General features: G+C 34.2%; 1 long non-coding RNA gene across 1 annotated transcript; it reads left to right on the forward strand.

Moving 5' to 3' along the window:
• Positions 1–48: 48 nt before the first annotated feature.
• Positions 49–3,646, forward strand: LOC125272414. Its single transcript, XR_007185833.1, has 4 exons — positions 49–101; positions 2,642–2,666; positions 2,753–2,818; positions 2,925–3,646. It is a non-coding gene; the product is annotated as an uncharacterized LOC125272414 (long non-coding RNA).
• The last annotated feature ends 7,785 nt before the right edge of the window (positions 3,647–11,431 follow it).

The following is an 11,431-nucleotide window of genomic DNA, read 5'->3' on the forward strand; positions in this document are numbered from 1 at the left end:
ATTTTAAATGAGGGCGGGGAATGTGAAGTGCTTTGCGAGGTATGGGGTTAAACTCTCACTGACCAAGCAGCAGGGATGAGAGGATTTAACAGTTAGTTCAGGTTGGTTGTGTGTGTGTGTGTGTGTGTGTGTGTGTGTGTGTGTGTGTGTGTGTGTGTGTGTTTTTGTGATTTATGAGGACACAAATTTGTATAATGACGTGGGTATTACACTGGTATTATAACGTAAACATGAAATATGAGGACATTTCATGAGTCCTCATATTTAAAATAGCTTTAAAAACATACTAAACAATGTTTTATTAAAAATGTAAAAATGCAGAATGTTTTCTGTGATGGGTAGGGGTAGTGTAGGGGGAAAGAATGTACAGTTTGTACAGTATAAAAACCATTACGCCTATGGAATGTCCTCACTTTGATAGCAAAACAAACCTGTGTTTGTGTGTGTGTGTGTGTGTGTGTGTGTGTGTGTGTACAAATTTGTACCCAGAAGTGAGCTAAATCTGACAAAATCTCCTAATCCTCCTTTTTTGGGGATGTTCTCATTTGCAAAAACGAACTGCCTAAAAATTAAGTAAATACGTTTTTATTATTATTATTATTATTAAAATAAATTGTAAATATATTTCCTCAATTGCTAACACACTCAAATTCACTTGTAAAAATAGCTTGCTATTCACTTGTTTTTACACATGCACCAATACATTATAGTATAGGCTAAAATAGACCAAAAAAAAGTCCATCAAATAATTTTGATTACTCTGTCCTTGTTTTATGCAAAACTAAAGAACAATGCTGAATCACCTTTGCCTTAAGACATTCAGAGAATATAAAGCAAATAAAATGCAAATAAACAAAATGTCTACAGTATATTGGTGTCTCTTGCATGAATCTTGAAATCAGAAAATGCCTAACCATACTGAAAAATCGGTTAAATGATTAAATGTGACAACCTGCAGAATAAATCATTGACTGTACTACTAAGACTATTCTAAGAACACTGTAACTAAATGGTTGAATAGCTTCACGTGTAATAAAAATGCATATTCATTTGCAGAACCATATCTCCTGACTTTGACATAATTAATTTGCAAAGAAATTAAATATTTGGCTACCTTCATTTTTTATATTTAATAATACATATTTGTCAGTTGCCAGACATGACTGAATAAACTGCTGTCCAATTAAAATGAGGAGACAATATAATTTGTCTCTTTTAAAATAATATAGTATACTATTGCTTAAAGACAGATTATATTTGGAAAAAAAATACGTTGCATCATTTAATCGTGGTGCTTGGATCCAAATGGCCTAGGCTGTGACTATATTTTATTTATATTTATATTTTTTATTTGTTTGAATTGCTATTGTTTAATAATAGCATTTTTTTATTTTTCATTATTGTTTTTTCAAGTTTTTAAGTTTTTTTCAGGTCTTTTCAGTGATGAGCGCAGTGATGCTCTGCTGCCCTCTTGCGTTTGGATCCAAACATACAGTCTAAAAATTTTTAAAGGGTTAGTTCAATCAAAAATTAAATTTCTGTCATTAACTACTCACCCTCATGTCGTCCCAAACCCGTAAGACCTTCGTTCATTTTTGGAACACAAACTAAGATGTTTTTTATATTTTTTGTGCACAAAGACAAAACTAAAATAACGACTTTATTCAACACATTCGTCTGTCCCCTACTGCTACGCTATTTTCGTTGCAGAGCTTCAGCGTTTATGTCTGAATACGGGCTCAGTATAACAGTAAAAGGTGAGCGCTACCATCAGTCCTGTGTCGTGCCAACAGTGAAGCATCCTGAAACCATTCATGTGTGGGGTTGTTTCTCAGCCAAGGGAGTGGGGTCACTCACAATTTTGCCTAAGAAAACAGCCATGAATAAAGAATGGTACAAAAACATCCTCCGAGAGCAACTTCTCCCAACCATCCAAGAACAGTCTGGTGACAAACAATGCATTTTCCAGCATGAAGGAGCACCTTGCCATCAGGCAAAAGTGATAACTAAGTGGCTCGGGAACAAAACATCAAAATTTGGGCTCCATGGCCAGGAAACTCCCCAGACCTTAATCCCATTGGGAACTTGTGGTCAATCCTCAAGAGGCGGGTGGGCAAACAAAAACCCACAAATTTTGACAAACTCCAAGTATTGATTGTGCAAGAACGGGCTACCATCAGTCAGGATGTGGCCCAGAAGTTGATTGACAGCATGCCAGGGCAAATTGCAGAGGTCTTGAAAAAGAAGGGTCAACGCTGCAAATATTGACTTTTTTAAAAGCCTTTGACACTTATGAAATGCTTGGAATTATACTTCAGTATACCATAGTAACATCTGACAAAAAGATCTAAAAACACTGAAGCAACAGAAAATTAATATTTGTGTCATTCTCAAAACTTTTGGTCACAACTCTACACACCACTGTTTGTGCCACCACAGTGGTAAATGTGGGTCATGTGAGATCATTAAATGAATACAGTAAAGTTCAGTAGACCAAATGTTTTTTACATTAAAATCAGATTGTGTTTCATTCGAATACATAGTAAAATCACTGATTTCTGATACTTGTTTTCTATGTCTCTTTCTGTGCTCAACTCTGCATGCCACTGTTTGACTGCACAATGGAAAATATGGCAAGAAGGGTCATGTGACAACAAATCAACATGGTAAGCCAATTTACCTAAATCACATGCACTATTCAACAATACTAACCTCAGTCCTGTCCAAACAATACAAATATTCTGCCATCTAGTGGTACAACTGTGTAGACTGAAGGATCTGGAGTTAATTAAAGAAGAGAGGAGGTTTGGACTTGGAGGTTTGAACAAGTTTGCTCATCTCCAACACTTGGAAATTCGCTTTTTCTTTCTACATTCACAGATCATAAAATTTACTTTGACATTTTTCATCCTCTTGGTCAACAGGGTAACTTTGAGAAGCTAGACATGCTGTTGTTGTCTTTCCTCTGAGAATGGCACTCAACCTCCAGTCCTTGTTGACATTAACATCCATCTGGGCTAACCTCCAGTGGCTGTCTTCCTTCCTATACCTCTCTGACCGCTGATAGCTTTGGCATGTTTTCCACTAATAAGCTGGCGACCATCAGCAACAAGTTTTCTACACTAAAAATCTGTTATCATTCTCTCCTTTCAGGAAGATTGATGTTTCTGCATCTATTCAACCACCTCACCCCTAGACCATATTTTACAAGATAGAAGATACAATATTTCTCCATCTCTCACACAACTGCACAACCATTCAAGACTGATCTAATGTAATACTCTGTTGATCGTCCTTCCAGCACAATCAGACCTCTGTAAAAATTATATATATTTTATAATCACATAGGCTATATTATGACAGTAAATCTTTTTCAGAGATTCTATTTCAATCTAACAGTAAGATATAGTGATTTCCTTTAGAAGTCTGTTGTTCCTTTTGACACCTGTGTATAATGCTGTAACCTGTTTCATCAAACCCTAAATATCAGTGAGGATTCAGAGTGAACCTAACTGTAAAAAACACATTATATTTGAAAAGATACATATATTTCACTTGCACTTGTACATTTTCAGATGATTGCCGCTTGTTGCTATATTTTGTAAGTCACATTGGTCAAAAGGATGTGACTAAAGGAATAAATATAAATACGACTTGTTTGTCCTGTGGTAATGTCTTCCACTTTGAGTACAAGTGAATTAGGGGCAGTGAAAGATTTACTGATAAAATTATGAATCAGTTTATTCTTGCAAGGATACGTGTGGGACATGAAAACAATTAGAGGAAATCTGTCCTGGCATCACTGACAGCCTAAAAGAAAACATTAGAGCTTTGTACTGTACCATACACTTGAACTTTTCTTCCTAAAACCTTGAATATAAAAAAAATCCCCATAAATCACTGTAAAAATAGAAGACAACAGTTTGTTTCTCATATACTATTATTAATGATTCTCCAAATAAACAATACATCAGAAAATTCGGATCTGACCTCAGAGTAAACACTGATCATACACCGGATATAATAGTTTTAGTACCCAGCAGTGGCTAATTTTGTTAGCCTACACGCAAATAAAATGATACAGACCAGAGGAGGGCCTTTTGCATTCCTTTAAAACTTTAGTCAGTATTCTGAGAATGTACAGTATGTTGGTTAGAGCACAGGAGTCCTAAATACATACTGATCCCAAAAATGCTATTGGTGAACAGTACAGCAGTGTGGCACACTGTCAGGGTGCTGAAGGTCAAGAGGTCAAACGTGTCTGTTTGCAATTTTATCCAATAATAAAGCCCAGCTTAGTATTTCTTCAATCAACAACTTCCGCTTAATACTAAACAACAAAGAAAACACAAGTGGTCTACATTTATCTTGATGATACATAAAGTAGAATACAAATAAGAAGTAAAAGAAGGCTGACTTTGAGTTGATCCATGCTATACAACACAGTCTCTAGCTGAATGGCAGAAGCACTAGGAGAAAGGTCTAATGCGCAACAGAAAAAGCTCTTTCTGTTCATTCAATATTTAAACAGACCCTGATGTAGTGTGATGTGCGTGATGTTTTTTTTTTTTTAATCAGTTATTTTTAGTCTTTCAGTTATCAGGCAGTATTTAAACCAAGCTGGATGAAATATATAATTTATGAATAAATATTATCTATGTTTTGTTTACCAAGAATGTTAATCATATATTAAAATTATTTTACGCTCTGAATTAAACACAAGACCAGCTGTCCAGACAAGCATCAAAGACAATAATAGGCCTTTGTACATGTATGTATGTATGTATATAAATGAGTTTACATACATTTAACATTTAAATGAATGAATGAATAGGGTATTCCCTATTTACAAAGCATGTTTCATGTGACATTTTGCCACCTCATTCATGATCAAAATAAACTGATCATACAAGGAAAAAGCTAACAAGGGTCACACTTTATATTTGGTGTCTTTAACTACTATGTACTTGCGTAAAAAATATAACTGTTCAGTACAATGTTCTTTTTGTGTTAATGTTGTATTGCACTTTTGCTGCTATTTAGGTGAGATACGGGTAAGTTTAGTGACAAATTTCATGGTATGGTAAGGTTAGTTTTAAGGGTTGGTTAAGGAGTAGGTGTAGGGTCAACAGTGTAATTATATGTAATGTAAGTTTTTAAAAAAATATATAAGTACAATGTAAAAACATATGTACACAATAAGTGCACTGTATCAACTGATTAATTTAAAGTATAGCTGTAACTTTGCAGATAGATGAAAAGGTCAGTCATTTAATCTTTCTGCACAATGACATTCATCACCAACGCAATATGAATCTAAAGCCAGAGTCAAGAGTAAATAAACTGTTTTGAATGTGTTTGTGCAAACTGTTTTCTGTGCATGTACAGTATATGTTTAGCTCAATATACAATTGAAAACAAGTTGTCAAAACATTAACAAATTCACTCAATTCACACATATCTTTTTGAACGTTGCAGTGTAATGATGTGATGGATGACATTTGTGACAGCACCATTTTCATGCGTCTTATTTGGCATGCATTAGAAATGTTTAAAACTTACGCTTACAATGTAGGTATCCAGCAGTCCTAAGAGTCCTATTTGCGTTGAATTATAAGTCTTGTTGAGGGAATAACTACAGTATTCGCTATGCCTTCAGCACTCAAAGTGAACGTGTCATCTTGCAGAGTCTCACTAGGATGCTTTATGTAAGACCAATTTTATGAATTATTCAGTTCTTTGTGAGGAGGGCGGAAAATATAAATAATTCATAAATTTGGCCATGTTTGTAGAATAAGACTGTTTTGAATAAAATCAATGCTGCCAAGATATCCTGTGACAGATGGGTTTGTTGTTGATGTTGTTTTCAATAGTTGTTAAGCTGTTTGTGCAGCTAACAGGGAACATTCTCAGAACAAAACAAACCTTCTTCCAGTAATGTTATAGAACATTTGTTCAAAGTATCTGGTCTTTAATAATGTTATCATAACGTTAGCACAACAATGTTATTTATGTATACATGTTTATGGAATGTTGTTATTGACATTTTTCTAATGTTTTTATTTAGTTTTGTTACAACTTACAATATACAGTTTTTTTAAACGTTTTAAAAACTTTTCTGGTTTTGTGACCAATAAGGGAACCATTTTATCATTTTGCAAACATTAGGCTATGTAAACTTTGAATGATCCCTAAACGTTCTGAAACAGGTAGTAAAATTTTAAAAACTGTTAGACGAATGTCCAAGTAAAACATTTAAAAAAAAAACTTTCTATGAACAATGTATAGCCTAAATAATGTTTTTGTGCTAACGTTTTGAGAACATGAAAGACCATATAACGCTGAACAAAGGTTTTATTAAGGTTACTGGAAGAACGTTTGTTGATAACTTTGAGAGACCGTTCCCGGAATGTTAGTCAGAGTTTTGAGAACAGGCTGTCAATATATTTTCAGCGATTCTTTTTACAGGTTACATCTTTTCACCACTAGGTGGCGGCAGTCCGGATTCGTACAAAAACATTGATTCGCTTGGAAAGTTGATTGTGCAAATCAAGCTATGGAAAGGTGGCAGTTTTAAATGTATAATTTTCAAGAATTGGTTAATGTATAATTGTTTGTAGAGACCTGTTCTCGCTTTTTGTATCTATTTTTAAAAAATGTGGTCCAACCAACATGCAGAAAAAAAAGAAAATGATGTGCCCATCATAACTGTCATTCTAAGTTTCCATGACAAGGCAAGGAAAGGTTATTTCAGGTTGTAAATAGAGTACCTCAGGGATGACGCATTTTTGTAGGCAAAACCCGGAAGCGAGTTAGCATTTTAGGGCTTCCGGTTCCAACGCCGTAAAGTCTATGGGTTTTTGCTAAATCGCCTGAAATAAGATCTGTGGTTAACAAAGCCTCTAAATATTTTCACGTTTTGATCTATGACATAAAACACACTAGTTATAACCAGCTTGTGATTTTTTAAAACCTTTACTGTGTCTTAAAATCGGCGGTTGCTAACAAATTGCTAAAAGGGACTACTTCCTTTGGCGGGGACTTTAGACGTCATCATGACAAACAGGACATTTGGACAGCATTTCTCATGAAAAAGTGTATAAGTATTCATACACAGCACATACACATCATAATCAGCGAACATGTTTTTAAATAACGTTGTTTTTTAAATACAGTTTGAGGAAGCTTGGTGGTGACGACGTTGATCCGCGACCATGGTGTGCTGTAACTTAGTCCGTTTATAGCCTACTGTTAGCTTTTATATCTGACGACTTTATTTAGGCTACAAAATGTATTTATGTTGTTTTAACTTGTAAAGATTATCTTGATAGACAAAACGTTTAAGTGTCAGAACCCTTTGTTAAACACAGAGCTTATTTTCTGCGATTTTCCAAAAGTCTATGGGAAAAATGCATGGGCTTTCAACCGAGGGAACCCGTGCGCCGCTAACTTCCGGGTTGGCCTACAAAAATCATCCCTGAGGTACTCTATTGTCATGTTGTGCCACTGCTTTTGATAATGATGCCCTTCATTTTGATTCCAACATAAGTAACAAAATTATTATCCCTCTTTTTTTTTACACTGCATTTTTGCCCAAGTGTCAACTTTTACTTCAGTTGGAATTTTGCGCATGACTGTTTGTTTCATGGATTGAGAATCATTTTGATTGTCTTGTGCTGTGGCTCCTCCTGTTGGAGCTTAGTTGTACTGCACTGTCTCAGTAGCTGCCTGAGATTATAGTTTTTTCTTATACACCTTGTGATTGTTTTGAAGACAGTCAACTTAGTGTCTTGTAAATACCGTATTAACTTAAACTGTCACTACTTATGCCAAACACTTTTGCATTGCCAAAGTGCAGTCTTTTAGCAATAGAAGGATGGACTCAATACTTTCATGTTGTTTCTGGTTGCTTGAATAAAACTTGTGTCTCTCTGGATTCAATAGCTGCTACGATTACACCTTACTTTACCAGTGCAGAAACAAAAAAAACACTCTTGGGCTACATTTGCACATTTGGCTTTTATCCAAAAAAACTGGGCAAGTGTGCTTTCAGTTTTTGCCATTGTATGTATTCCTTGAGAATTGTTCTTGTATGACCTTGGCACTGTTAGCAACATGCTCTCATAGTTCTCATCAAAACGAGTCGGTCTGACCCCAGAAAACCATTCCACATGACTATTAAGCAAGCTAGTCGCTGTAACACAAGCATTGCTTCTGTTTATCTATAAGGTTTCCATGTCTTATTCAAACACAATTTATAGAATATGTGTCACCCATGTAGTTAAGTAAACTGACAATTTATTAACCTAATTATTGTTAACCCAAGAACTGTATATCGTTGAGTCAAGCTCAAACCAATTATATCAGCAAGCCTCATAAAGTGTCTTGAACATGCATGATATTCACCATACAGTATGATTATTTACACAATTATCTACATTGTCCTCTGTATAAAGTATTTAGACTCACACACTAACACACACACACAAAATGTTTGGTTACCAACATTCTTCAAAATCTTTTTTTTGTTCTGCAGTCACACAGGTTTGGAACGACATGAGGTGGAGTAAATAATAATTTTCTTTCTTTCTTTTTTTAAAGGTTAACTATCCCTTTAGGTGCCATGGAGAGATGTGTTTTCACTTAGTTAAAATGTAGTTTGATATTTAGAGTGATACAAATGAAAACGCCTTTAATGGTAAATACTTCTCCACTGGAACAGCATCACCATGGCAATTTAGGAGCTAGAAAAGAGACCACCATAAAAGTCAGGCTGTGGGAAAAGGATCACACATTACCCAGTACTGTTTGTGCTCCTTCACAGAATGAACAGCAGGTGGCATTGTAGTAGAGAAAACGTAAAAGGCAGGCAGGATGAAAACAGAGCGTTTGCCCTGAAGCCTGAGCTACAGTGGTGTGTTGTTGAGGTTGTGTGAGTGCAGGTGTAAAAATAGAAAGATTAAAAGGAGTGTTTTTTGTTTTGTTTTTTGGGGGGTTTTTTTGTAGTTTTTTTGGTACTTTTGCTGCTATAGGTTCCCTCTTTTTTGTTTGCCTTACTATTCATTTGCATCTCTTTCTCTTTCTCGCTCTCACACACCCACACATCTAAACACTGGGTGTGGTTCAACTAAAAAAAGTGACCATTGTCAAAAGCAAACCATGGCTAGTTAAATAAATAAGCACTCTATAGCTAAATAATATTATAAATAATATCTTTTTCTCATGAGTTTCACAAAAAGAACACATTGTAATTTACAATCGGTAAACTGAAATTTTCTCAGAAATCTTTTCACATGTATTTTATTGATTAGCTTATATTGATTGTATATTCTACAATCACAGAGGAAAGGGCTCAGAAATAACATTCAAAATAGAAAATTCAAGCAGTATCAATAAAATATACACATTGACATATATGCCCAACCATCTGACTGGACAAATGCAACTTTCATTTTTATTTTAAAGTTATAGCTTAAAGTGATTTTGCTCCAAATTTTGCTAGTTTTATCTACAGCTGGAACAAGGATTCCATTGTGTCAGACTTCTCCATGTTGCCATGGATATATTCTAAAGCATGTTAGCTAATTAGTGCTAAATACAGATATGTCAATACATAAACCTTTCTAAGAACATAAAAGGCATTGTACATTGTAACTGAGGTACACTTGCAGAATCATTGTGAAAAGCCAATGATTCACTTGATGATTCAGCCATTAGAATATAAGAACCAGAGGTGGCAAATATGATTCTAGAGGTAGAAATCAGGATTTTAGGCTTTTTTTTTTTTCTTTTTTTTTTTTTTGTCATGCTGTGAAATCAGTATTGACTTCATCAGCTGACAACTATATAATAGTGTTCACCTATTCATACTTTTTTGTATTTATAATAATTATGATTTTACATAACCATATTCTATTTTAAATATATCATTTATGCCTTCACCAACATGGTGGTTGCTTGAAAAGGAGTAAACACATAGCAGAAGGGTAAAAGTACACCAAGTACTCTAGGTGTCCGGTTTATATTGCACAGATTCACTGTATTAATCACCACTAATCATGCTTAGCCAGTAACATTTTTACAATATGGTTCAATCTGTTAAACCAAATTTAAGTAATTAGTTAATGCATTAGGTCTCTAATACAAAAAATAAACAGCAGCTTTTATAGCATGTACAGTAGGTTCATGTTATTTATTAATATACTATTGTTCATTGTTAATTCATGTTTGTTCATAATACATTTACTAATTTTAAAGGGTTAGTTCACCTAAAAATGAAAATAATGTCATTTATTACTCACCCTCATGTCGTAGAAGCGACGAGAATACTGTTTGTGTGCCAAAAAATAACGACTTTTCAACAATATTGAGTGATGGTCGATTTCAAAAATCTTTTGTTTCGAATCAGTGGTTCGGAGCGCCAAAGTCACGTGATTTCAGTAAACGAGGCTGATTCAAAACAAAAGATTTGTAAAGCTTCGAAGCAGTGTTTTGAAATCGGCCGTCACTAGATATTGTTGAAAAGTAAATTTTTTTTTTTTTTTTTATACAAAAAGTATTCTCGTCACTTTATAATATTAAGGTAGAACCACTGTACTCACATGAACTGTTTTAAATATGTCTTTAGTATCTTTCTCGATCTTGAGAAGTTCAGTGACATTGCCGGCAATAGAGGCCTCACTGAGCCATCAGATTTCATAAAAAATATTTAATTTGTGTCCCGAAGATGAACGAAGGTCTTATGTGTGTAGAACGACATGAGGGTGAGTAATAAATGACATTATTTAAATTTTTAGGTGAACTAACCCTTTAATTTTACATTTGTAATAACTACATATGTATTAGTATACATATGTGACCCTGGACCACAAAACCAACTATTCAAATATTTGAAATTTGGAATCTGACGGCGCAAAAAAAAAAAAAAATCAAAATATTGAGAAAATCGCTTTAAAAGTTGTCCAAACGAAGTCCTTAGCAATGCATATCCACTCACAAAAATAAATGTTTGATATATTTATGGTAGGAAATTTACAAAATATCTTCATGAAACATGATACTTTACTTAATATCCTAATGATTTTTGGCATAAAAGAAAAATCGATCATTTTGACCCATGCAATGTATTGTTGGCTATTGCTACAAATATACTTGTGCGACTTAAGACTGGTTTTGTGGTCCAGGGTCACATATATATAAATTAATATTAACCTAAATTAATAAATGAAGTAAAAAAAAAAAATTATTTCATGCTTATTATTGAATGAATGTTTAGAACCTTACTGTAAAAGTGTTACCGCTTATTCTAACACTGATTTGTTAGTTTTCAGCAACACATGTTTTTGTATGTAAACACTTTTTTGACTGCCTGTGAACTTAATTTCAAGCAGATACTATGAGAACATTTGATGTGTACAGTGTATGTGCTTTC

This window comes from Megalobrama amblycephala, linkage group LG7, assembly GCF_018812025.1.
Source record: "Megalobrama amblycephala isolate DHTTF-2021 linkage group LG7, ASM1881202v1, whole genome shotgun sequence".
Taxonomy (NCBI): domain Eukaryota; kingdom Metazoa; phylum Chordata; class Actinopteri; order Cypriniformes; family Xenocyprididae; genus Megalobrama; species Megalobrama amblycephala.